We start from the raw sequence: 24,178 nt of genomic DNA, 5'->3' as shown, positions 1-24,178 counted from the left end.
GTTTCAGAAGGATTTTAGGCAATAAAATACAAATCTGTATTTAAAATAGGTGTATGTCTCATAAGATAAATTTTTACACTTATTTATTGAATGTCTTATTGAACATTACAAATTAGTAATTTATACCTAGAGAGAGGAAATATCAATGTCCACTGTATAGTTATATAAAAATAGAAATTCATCACTGTAGTCCAATCCTCAAGAAAACACATAATCACATAATTTGTGCCCAAAGACTGTACGTATGCTAAGGTAACTTCCTTCCTTAATCTCTAAATAACATGCCTCTCCACATGGGCAGGAGATGGAGGTTGGACATGTGCCTAATCCTGTGCAGTCCACCTTTGGGGGGTCACAGCTGCTGTTTGGTGAAGAATCTGATCTCCGTGCAGACAATTTAGAATTGGTGAAGAATTTAATCTCCCTGAAGACAGGATTTACACAGAGCAGACAACTCAGAGTCAACTCTGCGGAACACAGCTCATTTAACTGGATAGGTGAGTGCACCAAGTCAGCCAGGGCCTTAGAGAATACTGGGTTTTCATGAAGAGGCTCCTCTTCTGAGGTTTTCAACTCCACACTCATGGTCTGAAACTTGAGAGTACTTGATATCCAATTTCTACAGCATTTTGGTGTTATCATTGGTAAATGCTATCAAAACTGAGAGGACATTCTTCTTCCCCTTCTCAGAAAGCCCTCTGATAGATTTCATCTGTTTGAAGATCCAACCAGGGCATTGAACCAACCTTGGATTCTCACACCAGCTGGTAAGGGTTGCAGTAACCCAGTCTTTCTATGACTCTTTGGATAGTGGCACACAACTCCTAAGAATAGGGATCTCCTCTGTTGAACACGGATATTGGCAGTGAGTGAGCAGAAAAGAGAATGGCCAACTCACTTCTCTTCTCCAGTGGAAAATGGTCCAGCTCTTTCAGAATGTGGTCAGCAAAGCAGTGGTGAGAAGATGATGTGTGGGCCACCTGCCAGTAGTGCTCCACTTCATTGTAAGCTTCTGTCCCACTCTATTATCTGATCTTTAAATGGCATTTAAGCTGCTGCCTGTGGTACAGCAACCATACTGTGGATGTTGCATGAAAGCAATAGCCCTTTCCAGGTCATCTCTCTCCATCTCTTCATTTGCTTATTTTGGTAAAGAATGGAAATGCCAAAATCCAATAAAGTATTTGTGAGGGGCTATGTGGGGGGACAAGTCATCCAGCAGCTTCACCATACCTTCTCCTTGCTTGGAAATCCACATCTTGATGGGAGACCCACCTCCAATTCTGTGGTACTGCCCTTGAATCTTGGAGATTCTGCATTTGGAAAAGAATGGTGTCAACTTATTTTGAAGAGTAAATGTCATGAGGTCTTGGTCCAAGAAGAGCCTCAGAAGGAAGTCATGAACATGTCCGAGGGTTTCAGGTCCTCCCATGTTTAGCATTAATATTTCAGTTTTCAGCTTCCTCTTCTCCACTTGAACTTGAGGTTTTGTTCCCTGGCCACGCTGTTTCTGTGACACCTGACTGGCACTTCTATGGCTGACAGGCCCTCAAGCTGTCTTGTGCCAGCTGACGCATTCCCGGGGCAACCTTCACCGAGTCCCAGACTCCTCCCGTGGCAGCGCCCACAGGTGTCAGCCTAGCCAGGGCCCAGCCAGGATCTTTCCTCACCGACATCCCAGGACACCTGACTTCATGTGGCCACCCATAGCCCTCCCAGCGCCTGTTTATTTGAATTGCTTCATTCCACTAAATACATAACAATCATAATGTGGTATTAAATATGAGTAAAAATCAAAATCAGAAAGAAAGATATATATACATATGAATGTCCACAGCTAGAGAAAATACATTTCATACAGATATTCAGCATCGCCTTAGAGTCTTGGAAGCTGCTAGAGTTGGTCTGTACATTTGTCTCTGTCCTTCCTCAAGGCCTGAATGATAAGGTAAACATAATTCTTATTTTATCATAAAAAGAATGAAGATCAGTTTCTTCTTGCTTGCTGGGAATTTATTTATTCTGGTTTTAGAGTTTCAGCTTCTAGTTGATATGACTTACAAGAAACCTATGACATGTAATGTAGAATGTTGAGGATATCTTTTACAATTCATTAGATGTCTTCTGTATGAGGCTCAATTCAGATATTCCATTTACATTAATTGGAATGTTCTCATCACTAAACTTTCCTGGATTGGGCACCATGTTACCTTATCCCATGCTTTCCTTCTACAAGAGAGTGGGTTGTATCTTCATTCATAACAATCTGGTACCACTCCTTGTACATTTTTTATCTTTAAATTATTGTTATAGTCCTATGTGCCCTGAAATTCTGTCTTCTATTCTTTTTCTCTATGTGCTTACCTGTTCCAAATCTGTTACCACTACTTTACTAGGATCAGGAGGTTCAAGAGATGGAAGACTGTATTCCTTGTGCAGTGTCTAACCACACGCTGCCATTGCACCCTTGCCAGGCATACAGATGAGGAATAGTAACCTTCCTTGCAGACTCCAAGGACTCTTTTTCTTCATTGTTTTACATCTATACCAGGTGTTACAGCTGCTTATATAGAGTAGATACTCAACTGAATTATATAAAGAAACCTCCCTTACCTTGCTCTTTAATGTCCTTGCTTTCCTTTTAACCTGTTGTTTCCTTTCCCTGAAATGCCTCTACCTGGCAAATTCCTATTCACAACTCAAAGCCCAGCTGACATATCACCTCCTCTAAGTCTTCCTTGACCACATCCAGAATGGAGCCAATCACTCCGTTATTTTTACGTCCTCAGTACCTTGCACATACATGCATCAGCAAACTTAGAACAGTTTACCACAATATATCCCTATGTGTGTTTATATATCTTTTTGTTTTTCTTTTTGGGGGCAGGGAGTGGAAGTCTTGCTCTGTCACATACTGGAGTGCAGTGGTACGATCACGGCTCACTGCAACCCTCCACCTCTTGGGTTCAAGTGATTCTCCTGCCTCAGCCTCCTGAGTAGCTGGGACTACAGGCATATGCCACCACGTCCAGCTAACTTTTGTATTTTTAATAGAGACGGGGTTTTACCATTTTGGCCAGGATGATCTCGATCTCTTGACCTCGTGATCTGCCTGCCTCGACCTCCCAAAGTGCTAGGATTCCAAGCGTGAGCCACGGCACCCGGCCTATATGTCCTATTGATGAACTCCTGATTAGTGAAACAATGTCTTGTCCATCTTTGTTACTTTCCAGATCTAGCACAGTTCCTGGTAATAGCAGGCCATTAGTAAATGTTCATTTTAATGTAATTTTATGCATTTAATTTTCTATCTCTTGACCTCAGTATCTTATTTCCAAACAATATTACCTTAGTTTTAAAGTTTGTCTATTCCTGCCACTCTAGCTGTGTGACTTTCAGCAAACTACTTAACCTTTCTGTGCTTTATTACTTTGACCCTAAGAAATGGGAATAGTAATATTTACTTTATGTGGTTATGATAAAAAATAAATGAGTTTAGTTATGGATAATACTTAACATAGTTCTTGACATGTAATAAATATAAGACACACATTAATGTCATCATCATTTTCTGTTATGCCTATATTCACATTAGGCAGTACGTCCTCTATCCTATCACTGACAGCTCTGTGCTACCTGTTAATGTTTTTGTCATTCTCTCTGAACCATGATATAATAGCTCAAGGTCAAAGATGTTGCCTGTCCGTATGTATTTCCTTAGCCCCAAGATTTGTGCCTAAATAGCCATTGCTCAATTAATGTTTATTTATACAACTGGTTGAATGAATACATATGAAAACATACATATTAAAGTATTAGAGGACTTACAGAAGAAAAGAATATTTAACCCATTTAACAATTTCTGAAAGGATATGTTCAAGAATATCTATTTGGACTGAGATCTGTAATCTCCACTCATCAAATGGAGGACCCAGGGTTTCTATGGTCAATAACTTAAAAAGTGTGTGGTTAACTTAATGGACTCCTCTCCAAACCACCACCACTCAAATATTGCATTATGTCAAGTATATTAACTTTCACATATCAGAGCCACCATTACAACTATCTTTCAAAATAACAAGGGTTTCAACTTATTGAAGTTGCCTCACATGCCTCCCTCTTATTAAAAAAAAAGAAAAGAAAAGAAAAGGTGAATTAAGGTAGATATTTACATGTTTACATGATGGCATCATCCCGGCAAGCACAGTCCTACACTTTACTTATCTCATCCCCATGATTTTGGAGAGAGGGGATGCAGCTTTGCCCGAATTCTGGCAGTAAATCAGCTTCCTACTCCTACGTGACAGGTGGCTCCCAGACAGGTAGGCTGGTGGAGCTGAGCTTCCTTTCATGCTGTCAAGGAGGAGCAGCATCCTGCTGCTTGACAGCTAAAGCCTTACCATCATATTAAGAGTCTCTTTTTCTTTTAATTCTCCTAGCCACAAATCTTTGAGAGATTTGGTCCTGTTGTGAACAAGGCTGTTGCAGATGGGAGGAGCTCTGCTGTGGTCTGCATATCCCCGTGCAATGGATTTCCATCTGTGTGGGGCATCTGCCTCCTCCATTCTGCCATCTGACTTGTCTTAGGCCAAATGCTGACACTTCTCTTAGGGAAGGGAGGAAAGAGGCCCAGAGTCAACCTCAGGCTTATATAGCACCTGATTCTGCCCTTAACTTTCTATCCAGGGCTTCTCAAATGTTAACGTGCTTACCAATTACCCAAGATCTTTGTTCAGAGCAGATTCTGATTGATATATTCAGGTATTTTGCCTGAGATGATGCATTTGTAACAATGTTTCAGGGATCAATCCAAACGTGGTCCCCAGATTACCAGCATCAGAATCACCTAGGATCTGAGTCAGAATCTACATTTTAATAATATCCCCAGGTGATTTGTGTACACTTTGAGATTTGAGAAACACTGCCTTTGAAGGTACTGAAATCCATGTGGTAGAACGTTATTTCTCATCTTCTTGCACGGCAAAAGCTATTAGTGATAGTTACTTCTCTTACCTCCACTCTGCTGATGCTACTGGTCTAAGGAGAACTTTTGGGGCAGTAAGGCTTTAATCAGCATAATTTAAAGGGTGGCTTATCTCCTACTTCTGGGCTACCATGACATCATAGCTTTAATTTCCTAGGTGTACTTGATAGAGTTGTTGTAACCTTCCAATTAACTTATCATCTGAAACCAGGCTAACTGATTGCCCTAATCATCAGCATTTCAGTGTTTAAAAATATGCATTGAGTTAAAATAATAAAGAACAGAAAGCAAACAATTTACCCAATAATTAGTAAGTCAATAGATTAATTGACAGATCAACCCTTATACCTGTTTTCTTTCATTAACATTTTAATATTTGTGCTCATCAGAACTTCTAATAAGAGAATAAAGAAGAAAGGTGAATTACTTCATTAAATCTAATTTATTTCAATTTAACAAGCTAATTGTTGAAGTAGGTGCTTTGGTGGTACCAAGACAAACAGGTACAACGTTTCCCTTCAGGGACTTTACAATGTCACAGGGTGAATGGACATTGCCACAGTATGAATGGACATTGGTGTGAGTAGAGCAGAAGATAAAAAAATACGTTCACAGACTATACTGCAAAACAGAGGGACAGAAGATGCTAAGTGCGACTGAACAGGCAAGAGAGGAAAGAGTTTTAGGGTTTTGCTACTGTTAAGTGTGGTCCATGAAGCAGCATCAGTGTCACCTGGGACCTTGTTAGGAATATTAATTCTTGGATCCTCATTCAGAACTACTCAATTACAGTCTGGGAGTTGAACAGCAATCATTGGTTTAACAAGCCAACCAGGTGACTATTAATCACAATAAAGCTTGAGAGCCACTGTTATAAAATATGCTAAATGCTATCAATAGCCAATGAAATGGAAGGAAAAGAGCATTAAAGCAGTCGTGTTCATAGAAATATAAAATGAGCAATCAGAATCTGCTTTAACAATAATCTTGGGTAGTTGGTAAGCACAGTAAAATCTGAGAAGCACTGGATTACAATTATAAAAAAATGTAATTTAAAATTTTGTAGTTCTGCTTTAAATAATTAAAAGAAGCAACTAAAATGAATTTGATTATATATTTTATTAAGCTCAACATAGCCAAACTATTATCAACATGTCATCATTGTAAAATATCCATGAGAAATTTTATATCCATGCTTTTTAAGATGAATCCTTGAAATCTTGTATTTTACATTTATAGAACATCTGAATTTGAACTAGTTACACTTCAGGTGCTTAATAGCTGCATGTGGCAATAGATACCATATTGGACAATGAAACTTTAGACCTTACTATTCCAAATGTGGTCCCTGGAATACCAGCATTAGAATCACCGAGGATCTGAACCAAAATCTACATTTTAATAATATCCCCAGGTGATTTGTGTTCACTTTGCGACTTGAGAAACGCAACTTTTGAAGGTGTTGAAATCCACATGGTAGGAAGGTATCTCCCATCTTATTGCATGGAAAAAACTATTAATGATAGTTACTTCTCTTACCTGCACCCTGTGCCTCTCAGAACTTGCTAATCCTCTGTCAAATCTATGTAGTTCTAGACTCTGGGACCCTGTGAATCTAGGAGTTGGCAATATTGCAGAGGGAAGAGCAGCATTACAGCAGGTGCAAATACAGACTATTTGAGGAATTCCAAAGTACCTGAATTCCCACGTTTAGAACTATGCAACACCCTCACCTTCCTCCTGCATATTTGCTCAGAATTACATGAAAAAGTAGCTATTATATTCAACATAACTTTTTGAATAGAAAAATTAACAACATAGAAGTTCCTGAGAAGAAATAATATAGCTGCTCTTAGAAAAGAATAAGGCAATGTTCTGGAAAGGCTAATGCAAAACTAGCTAGATCACACTATAAAAATAAATTAATTAGTGAAGATGAATGGGAGAAGCCATCTCAGCAGCTGGATTGCAGGAGAAAGGAAAAAGGAAACCAGTATTGCTGGCCCGTGAGTAAGACACCAATAAATAGATAATCTAGAGGAAGAAGATGAGAAGCTGTAGTCCATGTCCTCTCTCTCTCAAGCCAGTGTGGTGAGATATGGCTCTGCTTCTCAGTATTTAGGGGCTTTTTTTAAAAAGGACGCAGTAAGTTTTAACCTCTTGGGGTAGAGTTCTAAGATGATGAATTAGCATACCTGACTGGTCCTATTATTGGTACGAAATGAGGCAGCGGAGGGAGAAGAGGTTATCTCTGGATGATGGGTCACCAAAGCAAGACATTTTAGGATTTATTCATGAAAATACATTTCTGCTCCTCTTTCTATGCCCAGACAAGGTTCTGTTGAAAATGATAGTAAGTTGTGCTGCAAATGTGCTCGCCAGAATTCAGATGTACATACATGGAGCAGTAAAGGGCTCGGTTACAGATGTGTCTTTGTGAACAACCCAGTTAACAACAGATACAGATTGAGGAATTAGTAAAAGCGAGTTTTTTTATTTTACTGCTCATTCGAACTACAGGTAACAAAACTCTTCTAAAACCCGCATAGCACTTTCTTAAACTCACCCCAGGCTTCCATTACAATAGTTTTGTTGTTACTGTTGTTCCAGCAATGCCTTTTTAGGAAACAAGTGCTGTCTGTTATTACTGCTTAACTCATTCCCAAAGCTCCAGCTCTCATTTATGCAGCAAAAGTAAAATTGAATTATTTCTCATTTCTCTCCCTTAAAGGCCCAAAGTCAGATACAACTAAAACTATCTGTAAGTGCTAGCTATACTTAAAAAAAAAAGGTGATGAAAAATCAAAACACAAAGCAACTTCAATTACATCCACTGAGACCAATTTTGGCCTCCGACAAGCAGGTGTATTTATTGGTCATGTAAAGGTTGCCGTGTTTAGAATGCAGCCCCATGATTCCTCATACACACCATCTCACCGAGGCTATCCGTGAGCAAAATGGATAAAAGCATCTCTGAGAAATCTAGTTGCCAAATGCCTATGGGGATTGGAGGCTGTAAAACTCAATACCCACTGAGAATCCAGAACACCAGCTGGGGTGATCTCCCAACTTACTTTCTTAATAACGATAATGTAAACTGTGACTGGCTTCTCGTCAAGGCTATTAGGAGTCCCCTGGCCAATTCGCCAATGTCTCCTATCCTTGCTGTGTCCATGGACTCAGACTTCAAACACCAGCTGTCACTTTAAACCCTGACATGAAATGTCTCAACAGACACCAACCCAGAGACTCACAGAAATTCACACATGTCTGGAGTACTTGAGGGACTTCCAGTTTCCCTTGCTGGCCCCCTGTCTCTGGTGCAAGCCTAGGTTTGAGATTCTTTCTAACTTTCAGTACCCCAGCTGGACCTGGGTTTTCTTTTCAGACTGACCCATGGTTTCTGGAACCTACACTTCCTTTTGTAATTATGAGAATATATTTATGTTGTAAACAGTGGCAAACAGCCTTAGTCAACAAGAGAGTACCTTCCTAAAGAGATGAGGTAAAAATAACAGAATAATGGAATTCAGTGATTAAAAGGTACTCTTTGGTAAAATGTAAGAATCCCCATAAACTCCCAACTATCCAACAGATAAATGAATCTTCTCTACAACTTGTTGGAAGAATCAATATAAATCACTATGCGCAGCAGTACATTTTTCTCTAAGGACCTGGCCTTTGAGTAATTGGGGAAACATGTTCTCCTAAAAGGCCAAAAGCATTGAGTGGAGGGAGAGCTGCCCCTAGAGTAATGTATAACAATCACGAAGGGGGCTTTTTCAAGCTATAACCCTCCCTCATATTTCTGAAACATGCCCCTGGGGTGGGGTTAGGCATGAGTATCTCTAAGAAAATAGTCTGAAGTAAAATGTTTTTTGGTCAACTTGCTCCAAGAAGAATGACTCACTTCCTTCAAGTGTGTTGTGAGTTCCCTTGAGTCTGACTCTGTCAGATTAGTATGAGAAGATGAGGGTGCCAGAAATATAAACCACTACAGCAGCGTAGAGAAGACTGAGACTGTGCACCCATGTGGAGTCAGAAAACCTGAGACGTAGGCTGGCATCAGCTGAGTGTTCTTGAGCTAATCTCATATACCTCTGAGCTTCAGTGTCTCCATCTGTAACATGGGTATGTGATCCACCTCCAGGGCAGTAGTGTGGTTTGCAACAGACAGCACCTTTGAAGGCATTATAACAACTGTAAAATGCAAGATAAGTGGTAGTTATGCATATAACCGGGTAGAACCACTCCTTGATATTGATGGTAGACAGCAGCAACCCAGTCATCTTCTCCCAGGGCAAATCATTGAGACCTAAGCATCAGGGTTTATGAAAATAAAACTATAATTCTCAAAAGACTTCTCCCTGGCTGGTGAGCTACAAATCATGAGCTCAGATAGCCCCAACTTGATCTTATGATCGCCAACCATAACCTACAGCTGAAACTAATTATGACAACTGACCAAAAGAGGAGCTCATCGGAAAATGAAGATGAGTCAGTCCAACCCTGAACCCATGGCAGAAAGCACTCAACATAGGGTAAAGCAGCATTTTTTTTCTACTAGAGGATAAACTCATAAAGATACACACACATAGACACATACACACACATATATACACACACACACATATATATATACACACACACATATATACACACACTTACATAAGGCCTAGAAAGTTAGGTTTGTTTTAAAGGGAAGATTCTCATAATAATTTGCAAGTAATACAGAAATGAGAAAGGAAATAAAAACAATGCTAGTGTCAGGCACTTTATGCAATTCATTTTTATTCTTAATCTTTTAAATTGGAAACAGAGTATTATTGTCTTCACCCTTTTACAGATGAAAAAATTAAGATGTTAAACAATTTGACCAAGTGAAGGCCAGAAAGAATATTGAAACATAGGGCTGTCTCTCAAGCATACACTATCCTAGCAATAGCACCATTGACATCAACACCGTTACCATCCTCATCATGTAAGCCACAGTCTAATAAGTACTAGAGTACAAATAGCACACTAAAGGCATAAAAATAGGGCAGATTAAGTCTTTCTGGATTTAAAGAAGTAGTAATAGAGGTGACAATATTTAAGCAAAGCCTAACAGAACACACAATCGACTGGTTGGCTAGCTAAATATTCAGCAAGATAAGGAAGATTTTTTGGTTAAGGACTTGAGGAATCATTCAAAAGCTTGAGAATCAGTGAGTCTGAGACAAGTGTTCAGGGACTGCTGGTAAAGGTGTGTCAGGGCACCCTTCACAGAGTCAGTTCTGCAGCCCAGTAAGCACTCTCCAAAGCAAAAGGTATCAGCTGTCATCTCAGTCAGAGCCCAGCTGACAGAGCCCAAGCATCTGACAAGAAGGGACCTGGGAGGTAGGTGTCAGCCCTGACAAGCCTTGGTGTCTGCCTCCAGGAAAGCAATACAGGCCTCCTTAGACTCCACCAGAAGACTCACAGACAGACTGGGCTGCAGAAGGCCAAGAGCCCCTGCCTCTCATCCCTCCAGTTCACGGCACATGAAGTTGTCAGTGTAAGTGCGGCAGGGTCTTCGTGGCCAGAAAGGGTCCTTTGTAGAAAATGGATCATGTCGCTTGCAGGGATTTTATGTCTAATGGCCAGGCTGTTGTTTAATGAGAGCCATGCTGTAATAAATATGCATTAGTTCCATTAAATTAGGTCCAGCGGTAGAGAAATCCCTGTAGATGTGGCTGTCAATTTTGTTCATGCCACAGAGCAGTCCTGCCTTACATTGATTGTGAAAGCAAATAAATGTATGAACTGTGTCTCCTCATTTTTGTAGTTCTCCTTCACCATCCAGCATATTATTTTCTTCTTTAAATGTTTCTACAAACATCAATGCAATGTACATTCTTCTGTTATTGCAGTCAAATCTCAATTGTTCACTGTGGTAGTGATTGTGTATCATGTAATGTACTAAAATCATCAAATTACCCCAAACTAATTTTGAGAATTCGCAGTTTCTTTGGGAAAAAAAGTGTTTAAACTAAGTGCTTGAAATCCACCTCTTTCTTCCCTTTATTTATTTCATAAATTTGCCACAAAGTAGATTATTTAGAGTTGGAGGGGATGGAGGCAATATTCTGTAAAGGAGAAGGCTGTAAACCTGACTGTGTGATCTTGGGCATGCTAATTAAACTCTCAGAGTGTAGTTCCTTCCATCCGTCAAGGGTGAATAATATACTTATGTTTTATACTAAGGATTTCTATATGAATAAAGTAAGATAATGTTTCTAGGAATGTACTTATTAAAGAGTAAAGAATCAAAGAGATGAAAAACCTTATACTTAATGAAGAATATACACCAAATTGTAATAATAAGATGGTACAGCAAAAGGAGAGCATATATTAAAAGGCAATAAGAAACAATAAGGATTACTGTTAAACATGGTTGGTAAACCATATGTGTTTATCTCTTTTTCTGCAATTAACTATAATTAAATAACAAACTTGACATCATAATAGTCCAAGCAGACCAAAAGGAGAATCAGAAAAGACAATAGTAGACAAGGGTATTTCAACAAAAATTTTGGAAACTGGAAAGCCAATGGATGATTAGAATTAGAATTAACAGAATGATGATAGCTGTAAGTAAAGTTTGTGCAGCAGGAGATACCACTGAGAAAGGGCAGTTGACCTTTAGAACTGAGAACGGTATAGGACTGGGAGGATCCAGGCCACATGGAAAGTTTGCACGAGGCATGCATCTGGACACAGTGGATTACCTGCAAATCTGAAAACTAAAAACTAAGGCCATCACCCACTCCACACCTCAGGTAAAGAGAAGATTCCTCTCTACAAGAACAAAATGGTCTCACAGAAAATATCTCCAGACTGTAACACTTAGTGATAATTCCCCAGTAAAAATTTTATCTAATCCAAATCATTTTAGAATGAAGCCACAAAGTTTGCAGGTCATGTGCCTACACACAGAGCTTTTAGTAAATTTCTTTGTTCCTCCTTCTTAAAAATAAAATGGACAGCCAAAGAGCACCAACATTTGAAAAAAGTTTTCAACATAAAAAATCCAGAGACCAAAACAAAAAGAAAAGTGGAAACCTAAAAGAAATGGGGGGGAAATTATTGAGCATAAATTAGATAAGTAAAAACAAATTTAAAACAAAAACTAAGACATCCCACAAGAGATTAGAGATGATATTACAATCACAAAAGGCTATTTTGAAAAATAATAATTTTTAAAACCTCATAGATATTAACATTTTATATCAAGAACCTTCTCAAAAAATAGAAAGATTTTAACATAAGGGCTTTCCCAAAAAGCAGAACTATAGCAACTAACAGAGAGAGGGAGAGAAAGAGAGAGTGCGTGTGAGAGAGAGACAGAGATTAAAAAGAAAGACATACTTTAATAAATGAAGAAGTTTCAACTAATAGAATTCCAGAAAAAGAGTACAAAATAATCAGAAGGCAGAAAGTTATTGAATATAATACAATAAAGATTTTCAGTATTGAAGGACAGAAGTCACCAGAAGGAAAGGATTAATTAAGCTTCCAAGATAAAAACAAAAACCAAAAACATCCTTCCTAAACACACACACACACAGGTACATCCCCCAATGGACATCGTAGTGATATTTCAGAATAGTAAGGGTAAAGAGAAGATCCTAAAATATTTTAAAGAAAAAGAGTTAGGTCACATGTAAGGGAGCAGGATTCAGAATAAGATAGAATTTTTAGTAACAGCAAAGAAAACTAAAAAAAGAATGAAGCATCATTTTTAAAATTCTGATTTCAACTTAGAATTCTTACTTGGCCAAACTACTCAACAATGTAAGAGTTAAGAGCAGAGAATTCAAAATCAATGAAAATAACAACAAAAAGATCTCTTTTTCATATTCCTTTTTAAAATTATGTTTTATTATGATAGGAATATTTAACATGAGATCTACCTTTTTGACAAGTTTTTAAGTTATAAAATCCATTATTGTTAACTATAGGCACAATACTGTACAGCATATTTCTATAGCTTACTCATCTTGCTTAGCTGCAACTTTGTGCCTGCGAATTAGCAATTCCGCTGGCCCCTATCTCCACCCCCTGGCAACCACCATTCCACTCTTTGATTCTATGAAACTATTTTAGATACCTCATGTAAGTGGAATTATGCAGTTTTTGTCTTTCTGTAACTGGCTCATTTCACTTAGCATAATGTCCTCAAAGTTCATGTATGTTGTCTCTTATTTCAGAATGTCCTTTTCTGAAGGCAGATTAGTATTCCATTGTATGTCTACACAACATTTTCTTTACCCATTCTTCTGTCTATAGACACTTAGGTTATTTCTACATATTGGCTATTATGAATAGTTCTGCAATAAACACTAGAGTGCTAATATTCTTTGAGATCCTGATTTTAATTCTTTTGGATAAATACACAGAGATTGCTGGATCATAGGGCAGGTCTATTTTTTTGAGAGTATTCATATTGTTTTGCAAAGCAAATGCACCATTTTTCATTCCCACCAATAATGTGCAAGGGTTCTGATTTCTCCACAATCTAGCCAACATTTGTCATCTTTTTTATGATCTCCATCCTAACAGGTGTAAGGTCATATTTAATCGTGGTACTGATTTGCATTTTCCTGATGATTGCTGACAGTGAGCATTTTTTTCATGTATCTATTGGCCATTTACATGTCTTCTTTAGAGGACTACTATTCAAGTCCTTAGCTCGTTTTATAAAATACGCTAAAATTAAACTATCTAAAAAGAAAATTTGGAAGACAATCCTATCTACAGCATCACCAAAAAGAAATGTTTCGGAATAAAATTACCGAGGAAGGTGAAAGACTTTTACTGAAAACTACAAAACACTGATGACAGAAATTAAACAATACACAAAGAAATGAAAAAAATATTTCATAGACTGAAAGACTTAGTGTTTTTAAAATCTTCATGTCACTTAAAGTGATCTATAGATTCAGTGAATTTCCTGTCAAAATCCCAATAGCATTTTTTACAGAGATAGAAAAAACAATTTTCCAATTCATATTGATCAGAAAAGATTCCAAATACAAAGCATTTTGAGAAAGAAAAACAGAGCTGGAGGAATCACACTTCCTGATTCAAATTATATTGCAAACCTACAGTAATCAAAACAATAGAGGACTAGTATAAAGGCAACCATATATTCCAATGGAACAGAATAGAAAGCCCAGAAATAAATCCATGCATATATAGTCTACTGATCTTTGAAAAGAGTGCTAACTAAGATTTGAAGAATGGATAATCTCTTCAACAAATGGTCCTGGGAAAACAAGATATCCACATGCAAATGAATGAAATTGACACCATATCTTACATCATACACAAAAGTCAACTCAAAATGGATTAAAAACTTAAACGTAAGACCTGAAACTGTAAAACTCCTGGAAGAAAACATAGGAAGAAAACCTCAAGATCTTGGGCTTGATAATGATTCCATGAATATGACACCAAAAGCACAGGCAATAAAAGAATAAATCAACAAATAGTGTTACATCAGACTAAAAAGGTTCTGTACACCAGAGGAAACAATCTTCAGAGAGTGAAAAAAACAACCTATGGAACAGGAGTAAGTAATTTTAAATACCATATATTTCAGATACCATATATCGGATAAGAAGTTCATTATTAAAATATATAACAAACTCCTCCAACTCAACATCCTTGCTTTTCATATCCTTTCTAAAGAAAGTACAAGAGATATGGTATTTTCGCTATTTCACTACCAAAATTAGTAAATAAACATAGAAAGAGAAAGAGATGGATGCAGAAAGGATAGGATCCAACAGAGAATTGTGGTGAAGCGGTCTTCAGATGACAGTTACAGGGCTGGCCTAACTGAAACCAGTTTCTCTTGAAACAAAAAGAGAAAGTACGACCTCTGGGGAGAGAGATGTGGTATACAGAGCATATAAAGACTTCCTGCTTTTGACAGATCTATTAGGACATTTGAAAAGAAACTTGTGGGAATTAATAGTTAAATAAGTCAATGAAGTAATAAACAAATACTAGTCCAACATTTAAAGAAATAGGGAAAAGAAAAAAAGAATCACTTAATTAATGGCAAAAGACTTCATTTGCATAGACATAAGTATGTAAAAATTATAATGGAGAGAATGAGGAGAGAGTAATTGGAATGAGGATGTGTATTGGCAAAATAAATTTATATATGTGCTAACAGAAAGTATACAAAGTTTAAACTTAATACATTTAAAAACCCAATACAATCACATTTTTAGAAATATGAAGATATGTATCAGGAAAAAACAAAATCATTAAAAATGTGTTTTTCTGTGAAGCAGGATTGAAACATGGGGAGAATTTTTTCACTTTCAGGCCTTTAGTGCCATTTGACTTTAACAACAGTTTACTTGCATATTTGATAAGGAAAAATAACTGAATAGTTTCAATCAGAATTAGGCTCAATTTCTGGGTGATTCAGTAGTTGTGACTGAACAATTTTTATAATTCTCTATGTTCTAGTCTATTTATCTATAAAATGAAGATTATAATACCAAATACCTCATCTAGTTATTATGAAATTGTCATGAACATAAGTAAACAACACAGGGAGATACCTGGTATTCAGTGAATACTCAAGCAACAAAATGCTATTATTATATTACCACCTCTTCCTTCTTTTCTTTTCTTTTCTTTTTTTCTTTTTTCTTTATTTTTTAACCTTAACTAAGAGCTTTCATTAAACAACATCAGGCTAATCAGGTTCAGTGGGTGTAGCTCAGTTCTATATCTCAATCTTCTCTACAGAAGCTGTTTGAAAAATACACAGCTGTTCACCTTAGAAACTTAGCATGTACTGGATCTCCTTAATGCAATGAAAAAAAAGTGAAAAATCAAGAGACTAAAAGAAAACATTAAGATCCCTACTATTTTCTACAAATTATAAATTCTCTCCTAGAGGAAAGTAATTTTTCAAAGGTCGGTGCCATAGTGCATATTCTTTCAACAAATTCCACAAGGCAAAACTTACATTAACCTTACTTATGTAAAAGTTACATGTTACCTTAGTTATTTCTTATAAAAATACACAAAAATAATTACAAATAGTGAAGAGACCAGCTTTTTTAGAGTCTCTAGGACACAGTGGTATATGAGCTCATGTAACTGTTTCCTGGGACATTGGAGCGTCTTCATTTAGGAGGGAATGAAATGGAAGATTCCAAAGAAGTGTCTCAGCTGTTACAATGAGAAAGGTTAAGAGAATGTTTATGCTGCCCACACTCTAGTCTCTTACACATTTAAGTTTAAGCAATGTCAGCCTCCTAACATTTCCTGGCAAAGACCCACTCCAACCCCTGAAGGAGGCCCAGGGAAAAGTTCCTCACTGTCATAAGATGCCTGATCAGAATTCTATTTTACACTGAATGACAGCATGAGAAGAGCAGGAAGTCCCTGGAGAAAGCTGCTGTGTTTGTCTCTCCTGCTAGCACAATAACTCTTCTTTGCGGCTCGCACAACACATCATTTGTGATTCTCTTCTCTTCGAATTCACTGATGTTTTCCCTGGTATAGGAGACAAAGGTCTAAAGTTAATAGCCTCATATCACCTCCAATCCCTAAACGTTGGCAAGGGAGAGCTAATGCTCCACAACAAATCTTATCCTTTGTCTGCTGCTGCTTCCATATGCCATATTTAGGGCCTCTCTTTAATGTGCCCTAATGTTTGTAAAAATCCCTGCTGCTGCTGTCACTGTAGCAGACTAGAGAGAGTTTCTTCTGAAACTTGCAAGGCAGCTGAAACTAACTTTTCCTTGAAGCTTTGGAAAGTTCTAGAAGCTTACTTTGGAATCCACATACATTGTCCCCTGTATTTCCTGACTTCTCCTGTGAAGTCTGTAGTACCACCATCCCCCAGGGAAGAAAGATACCTGGGTTATTTTTAGCCTTGTTCAAAGCTAGAGATTTCAGAAGCCTCAAAGAGAGATTCAAGTTGCCAGAAGCAGCTAGTCGATTTTGCAGGATTATTCAGAATAATATTCAAAGAAGTGGCCTAAAGTGAAGGTCATTTTCAAAACAGCAATGAAGCAAGCTACCCCTCCACACAAATTGAAGTATTTATTGCCTGAAATTTGTCTAGTCGTGGGTGCATAAATATGCAACATGTGTAAGTCATGTTATAGAGATTTTACTGTGCATATTTCAATCATTGACTAATGTCTGTCCAGTATTGAGTACATACTGTGTACCAGGCTCTTTGCTCTAATCCACGTAACAATCCAGTAAGGTTGTTACATTATAGAATAAGTTGATTTGCCTAAGGCCATGAGACTTGTGTATGACAGCACAAATTCAAATTCAGGAAAGCCTGTATTTAGCGTATCTTTTTATTCTGATGCTTTGACATCTGGGAGACTTGCTGACCCTGGAGGGACTGTCCCTTCCTGGATAGTCAATTCCCAGAGATAGTAAAAGACTGCCCCACAAGTGTATCTTTCTCATGCCAACCAACCAATGCAGAGCCTATATCTCAACCACCTCCTTTATTAGGTTCTCTCAGTGCTACTATTCACCTGCCTAGTCACCCCAGGGCCGGGTACCAGTTAACTAGAAACAGTCTCTTCACCCCTAAGCCTGCTGAAATTATTCAAACCAGCTAAACCTAAAACTACTTGCGCTGGCTTTCCCATTTTGTTCTGTGGAAATCACAATAAAGCATTTTGCCCACCTTTTCCCCTTTCTCCCTCTGCCTCTTGACTCTGCAGCTTCCCAATGCGGCACCTGCATGGAAGGGCATGTCACCTCCTCTTGGAAACTCTAAGTCACAAACTATCTTTCAAATAGCAATTGTCTAATCTGTTGGCCTGCTGGCCTCACTGTACCTGAATAATATTCAATCCAAATTTCAAAACAAAGCCTGACTCCAAAGTGAAGTACTTCTTCATGTCACTGGCTTGCTAGAGATTTATTACATGCTAAGTACTCTACTCACCAATGCTTAACTAGAGCAAGAAAGTGAGGTAACTAATGTGTGAAATGTAGAAATGGGCTCACTCTGAGGTTTGTGCAAGTGCTAGCCCTGCACTTAACCTTGGTGCTTTGCTTGTCTCTTTCTGGTCTCAGCTCTGCTGCCTGTGTCCTGGGGCAGCAGAAACAAAATAATCAGATTCTGCCCTCAATTTTCTGGAAGAGACAGGCACGGCAATGAACAATGATCAAATGGTGCACCGACTACTGTGATAAAGGTTTGAGTGCTGCAGAAACCATGAGGAAAGATTCTCAAATCCATGAGTGAGTGGGAGGCACGATTGAATGAAAGTGGAGAAGGTGGGTTCTTAGCAAAGAAGTTCCTTGAATGGAAACTCCGGACACTGTCAGGAGAGAGGGTGCAGATGTGCTACCGTACGTGTAAATAAAATAGCCTCTATGAGCAATGGAACTTTTGTCTCCAGAGTTCACAAGAAAACTTACCGAATTGCATCCTATCTCTGGTTGTGGTCTTTCAAACATTTAAAAGGTCACTTGTTTAACAAAGCTGTATTTTATTCTGATTTGGGAGAATATCGAAAGTGTCCTTGGTTTGATGATAAATTATATGATTTTCTCATCTATTATCAACTTTGATAATACCAAAGAACAGAATAAAAAGAAATTTCTATTAGAAGTTCTAGAAGTCTTTGGATGTTATTTAGTCAAACCTTTTCATGGCAAATGTGAATACTAAGGCACTGAGAGATTATGTAGTTTATATACCATCATTATCATTAAGTGAAAGGTTCAGAATTGAAAGAAAGTTTCCTGACTCCAAAATGTCCCATATTTGAAAACCTCCTGAACTACATTTGTTCTTTCAAGTCCATCCACAGCATATCACAACTTCCGTGATGCTAAAGATAAATATGAAGTGCTCGTGTCCGGTAACCAATAACTAATATAAAATCATGACTAACCTCAGAGGCAGATTCAATAATTTAAAAAATTATCCATGTCTTCGATATTATTAAAATAAGAAAATATCCATGTATACAAAGATTTGCTCTCTCTTTCTGTGCCCATCTCCTCCCCCACCCTCTCTCATCTGCTTCCTTCCTATCTCAGTTTTTAACATAGTACCCCCTTCGTCAGTATTTCTCTTTAAAAAGCAGAGTTGTGTCATGGGTCCATTACTGAAGCTTTGAATTGTTCTGTTGAAGCCCTAGCCAGCTGGAAGCCTTTCTCATTTGATATTGAAGATGTACATCACATCTTTAAACATATCAGCAATTACAGAAAAAAAATCGGTATTATATTTCATCTGGCTTCAAATCAGAAGACACTTGAAGAGGTCGCATGTAAGAAATTCGACTGTCAGATGGCTTTCTGGCTGGGTGGAACCAACCTCTAAATGACCAAAACACTCAAGTCAGAATGCCAGAAGTTAAGCAAGCAACACAGAATGCAGGAGACTATAATAAACAGACAGAGAGTTAATAGAAAACATAAGATTCAGAGCTCATATGAAATCTGAGGCAGGCTGACCCCATGATCACGCCATTGTTAGGGACATTCTCATTAGCAACACCATGCACCTGTCAAGCATGCCTGAGTTCTGGCCCTGTACTATTTCTCAGCAAACAAAAGGAACCTCTACACTGGCCAACAGATGTAACTGAAGTGGAAGAAAAACATATGTGCTGGATTTGAGGTGAAATATACTCTAGAGAAGGCACAAAAGTGATTACACACAGAAATTATCTTTTGTAGAGCACAATGCATGCTACATCTCCTTTGGATGGTGTGATGTAAGATCACACACACACTAAGAGGGGCTGGAGGAAAACCAATTAAGAGGGATGTATTAGCCTAATCAGAGCATTATATAATAAATCAAGGGAACATGATCTGGATCCACTCTGAGGCAGGCCAGGAGCATACTCATGTTCATGCTAAGTACATATTATGAACCTTCCCATTCATATATTGAAGCCCTAAACACCAATATAAATTATATATGAAGATGGGGCCATTGGGAGGTAATTAGGATTATATTAGGTTGGCAAGGTGGGGCTCTCATAATGGGATTTGTAGGGTCTTACAAGAAGGAAAAGACAGAGACAGAGAGAGAGAGAAAGAGAGAAAGAAGGAAACAGAGAGAAAGTGCTCTTTTTCCCTCAGCATGCATACACCAAGGAAAGGCTGTGTGAGAACATACTGAGAAGGTGGCCATCTACAAGACAGGAAGAGAGCCCTCACCAGAAGTCTAGTCTGCCAGTATATTGTATCTGGAGGCTTATACTTTCCAGCCTCCATATTTGTGAGAAAATAATTTTATTATTTAAGCCACCCAGTCCATGGTATTTTGTTATGGCAGCCTGGGCAGACTAAGACTGTAGGCACAAATTTTTGCATGTTCAGTTTTGAGATCACTAGGACACCTGCAGTAATTATTGACATTGTTCAGGAGCAATGGGCCTGGAATAAGAGTAAGGGGATTTCTAGAAAAAAGACCCACACTTGATAAAAAGAATCTACAGAAATCGAAGATGGAGAGGAGGCCTTGACATCCTACTCTCCATCAGAAACAGAGGGCTAGTTTACAATTTTCTTGGAAATTTTTGACAAAAAAAATCAGGTGTTGTAGACCCATAAAAATGTCCAATAGGTGAATGTACTACACACTTGTTTGGCATGACTGTATGCCTGTAGTCAACTTAGGGAGGAAGGATGAATTACTAAGGATGAACATTTTTGTCTGCAAGCCAATCGAGCATAGAGTGACAATGGACTGAGACTTGCTCTAGAATTCATTTCTGGTAGGAATTGTGCTTCCTTTGCCCAGGTAGGGCCTGGATGAAGAGAACTCCACAACCATTGTAGACTATAGATATACAATGGCTTTGTAGGAGGTTTAATGTGTGGGTTATATTTAAGAAAATGAAATGACTCAGGATGAAATTTTAGAGAATGAGACTTGAAAATAGAGATTCTCAAGGTAAGTACAAGCAACGTGTAAAAATAAATTTAGCATTATATCTATGAGAAGGTCAGCTTCTTATTGTCCGGGGTACAAGCAACGTGTAAAAATAAATTTAGCATTATATCTATGAGAAGGTCAGCTTCTTATTGTCCGGGGGGTTCATGTTATGCTATACCCATTGTATTCCACTTACTCCTCCTCAAAGGTAAAATCAGACAGTGAGCTTCTGCAAAGCAGGGATGGACTTACCAAGTTTGATGGTGCTTGGCAAGCCTTTTCTACACGCTCACTGGATAATTGGGGCCCACTCTTCACTTTGGCTTTGCCTGCCCATGAACCTTGTGCTTGGGTGGCCATGCTTTGTGAGGATTCATAGACTCACCAGACTCTGAGGCTGTCTATTCGGTGTCTGTATCTCCACTCTGCAGCAGCTCATCTGCCCATCCTCAACCCTTATGTACAACCCAATATCTATTATTTTCAACACCTACCTCAAATATAGACCTTAACTGCTTAGGCATCTCTGCCTTGTTTCCCCTAACTCTGATAAATGAGCTCCTTCTTGGCTCTACTTCATTCACTCTCAGCCTGTGTAACAAATAGCCAGCCTGGACAGTGTACATGAACACTGCCTGGCGTATTCCATCAGGCAGCACCAACTCTGCATTTATGTTCCTTGTTCTTTGACTGTACTGTATTATGAGCTATGTTTGAATTTGTATAATTTCAGCCTACTTTTTCTTGCTTTGATTGAATTTAATAATTATTTAGAAGATCCAACTTAACGCAACAAGAGTCTCAGATTGCCAGGCAAAATTACTGGCTTTATGTATTAGACAAATACAAATGATTCTGTGGGTAAATATTTTTTCTATCTGGCTAAGTACAAGAGAAAAGCAGTGATAGACTTAATTGTTCCTTAAGTGTTGTTTCCAACCATCTTTCCATTAAAAAAGAAAAAAAAATATACCTGGTAAGTTTATTTTCTGCCTTAAATTCAAACCCATGAAGCTTGGAAAAATGGCTTTTATTTATTTAAAAAAAAAAAAAAAGCATAGGCATGGAACAAAACAATAAAATGCAGAAAAGCATTAACTCCCTGCATGTCTATTTTTCCTTCACTCGCTGCCTCACTCCACACAGAAACAGCCTTAACCTTTGCTGCTCATAGCTGTTTTTGTGGCTATTTATGCTACCTTGTTCTTTAGTTTGCCCATTCTAGGACATTTACTATTAACTTTCTGCTCAAGATAAATTTAACATTTTTATATCAGCTCTATCTTGTCTTTCTTGCCTTTCCCCCTAATTTTTTGTTCTTTAATTTGTCCATTTTAGAACATTTACTATTAACTTTCTGCTCAATTTAATTTAACCTTCTTATACCATCCCCATCTTGTCTTTCTTACCTTTCTCCCTAATTTTTATGGCTCTATAGCCATGTTGGCTTCCATTTCAGCTGTTTTTATAAAATTAAATAATGTGCCAAAGCTTTTCTCATCAATTTGTGCAATGTAACTGGAATATCCATATTACAAGATAATAATGCACCATATCCCCCCTGACCAGCTTCAGGTAGCTCCCATTTTGCTTTGTCATTGCCAAGACAGCAGACACTTCTCTCCTACCTTAATTATGTGTTCTGTGCTTAATTGGCTGATTTTCTCCAGTATTTAAAAATCAATAGGGATCCATGCACTGAGTCAAAAGTCTTGAGCAGCAAGGTGAGTTCTTCCACTTAAAAGCTATGTGACACTGGGCACATCGCAAGAACATTCTAGACCCACACTGTCCAATATGGGAGACTCTATTCAGATGTGGCTGTTTGAATTTAAATTAAAGTTTAAAATTGCTAACCTTAGTCACACTAACCAGATTTAAAGTGTATAACAACAACATTCAGGGAGTGGATACCCTATCAGACAGTGCAGACAGTATATAGAAAACTTTTGTCATCGCAGTAATTTATATTTCTGCATTGCTAGACTGTGGGTTCTTGGTAGGTGAGAGGAGGAAGTCAAACTAGGTGATTTCCAAACTGCCTCTTGACTCTAAACTGCTAAGGTTTTGTAATAGAACGCACCTTTTTCCAAAGCTGCTAAGCATACCCTCCCCAAAGCCAAGCTTAGTTAAAAGTACAGAAAAAAGAAATAGTGGCAGAAAGAAAAGAAAATGTATTTACAGAGAAAGAAGATCCATGCCAGAAGGAAAAAGAAGTATCCCGTCAGAGATGTGCTTAAGAATAATGGTCTGTGGGAGTGTATCAAGTTGTTATAGTGCAGCTCTTCACCGGCTGCCTCCTTAACAGTGTTGTTTGTCTTCATGCAACTCGTTCAAGGTTAGTCTAGCACATGCCACATGATCCCTTATTTTCTCTTTTCAAGGGCTTTTCTCCCACTTAACCATGTTTGCTTTATTCTATGCTCAGATTTCTATGTTGTAAAACAAATGAGAATTACTTAGACCTGAGCAGACAGGCTAAGGGCTTTAAAAGTTAGAATTCACAATGATCTGCTTCTTGTTAGTTTCATGACATTAATCATTTTAGTAACAGCAGAAATATAAGCCCAGAACTAATGTGTACAAATAAAGTCCACACATAGGAACAAATTGAGAAAAATTTTGTGTATAATGTATTTATTTCCATACCGGGTACCTGGAAATGCTTGCTAAGTAACTATACAGTGTCTCAATCAGAGGACCAATGTCTCTCACAGAAAAATATCTCAAATCCTTTGTGTCAAGAAGCCAATTTCATCCCTATATTCTGATTCTTTTTTTTTTTTTTTTCTTTTTGAGACAGGCTTTCACTCTATCACCCAGGCTAGAGTACAGTGTCACAATCACAGCTCAATCTCCCAGGTGTAAACAATCTTCCTTCCTCAACTTCCCAAGTAACTGGGACTGCAGGTGTGCACCACCATAGCTGGCTAACTTTTTATACTTTGTAGAGACAAAGTCTGACTATGTTGCCCAGGCTGGTCTCAAACTCCTGAGATCAGTGATCTTCCCACCTGTGCCTCCCAAAGTGCTAGGATTACAGGCATGAACCACCATGCCTGGATTGCACCGATTCTTGAGTTGGGCAGTGCTGCCTCTGAAAATCTCGATTTTCACATTTGTGGGAAGGCAGATAGGGTAGGGGAGGAAGGAAGAGGTGGAAAAGAGGAATTAAAATGATAACATGGAAGGATCTAAAATATAAAAGAGAGGATGAATGAAGCAAATTAGTAAACTCTAGATTTCCATTATTATAA

The 24,178-nt window shown here is 38.1% G+C and overlaps 1 pseudogene; it reads right to left on the bottom strand.

Moving 5' to 3' along the window:
* Positions 1–198: 198 nt before the first annotated feature.
* On the bottom strand, positions 199–4,565 carry LOC105525851 (annotated as a pseudogene).
* Positions 4,566–24,178: the final 19,613 nt, after the last annotated feature.

The sequence above is a fragment of the Colobus angolensis genome, unplaced genomic scaffold (assembly GCF_000951035.1).
Source record: "Colobus angolensis palliatus isolate OR3802 unplaced genomic scaffold, Cang.pa_1.0 Scaffold56, whole genome shotgun sequence".
NCBI lineage: Eukaryota > Metazoa > Chordata > Mammalia > Primates > Cercopithecidae > Colobus > Colobus angolensis.
Note: the sequence above shows the minus strand (reverse complement) of the source record. Positions and strands in the feature narration are given on the sequence as shown.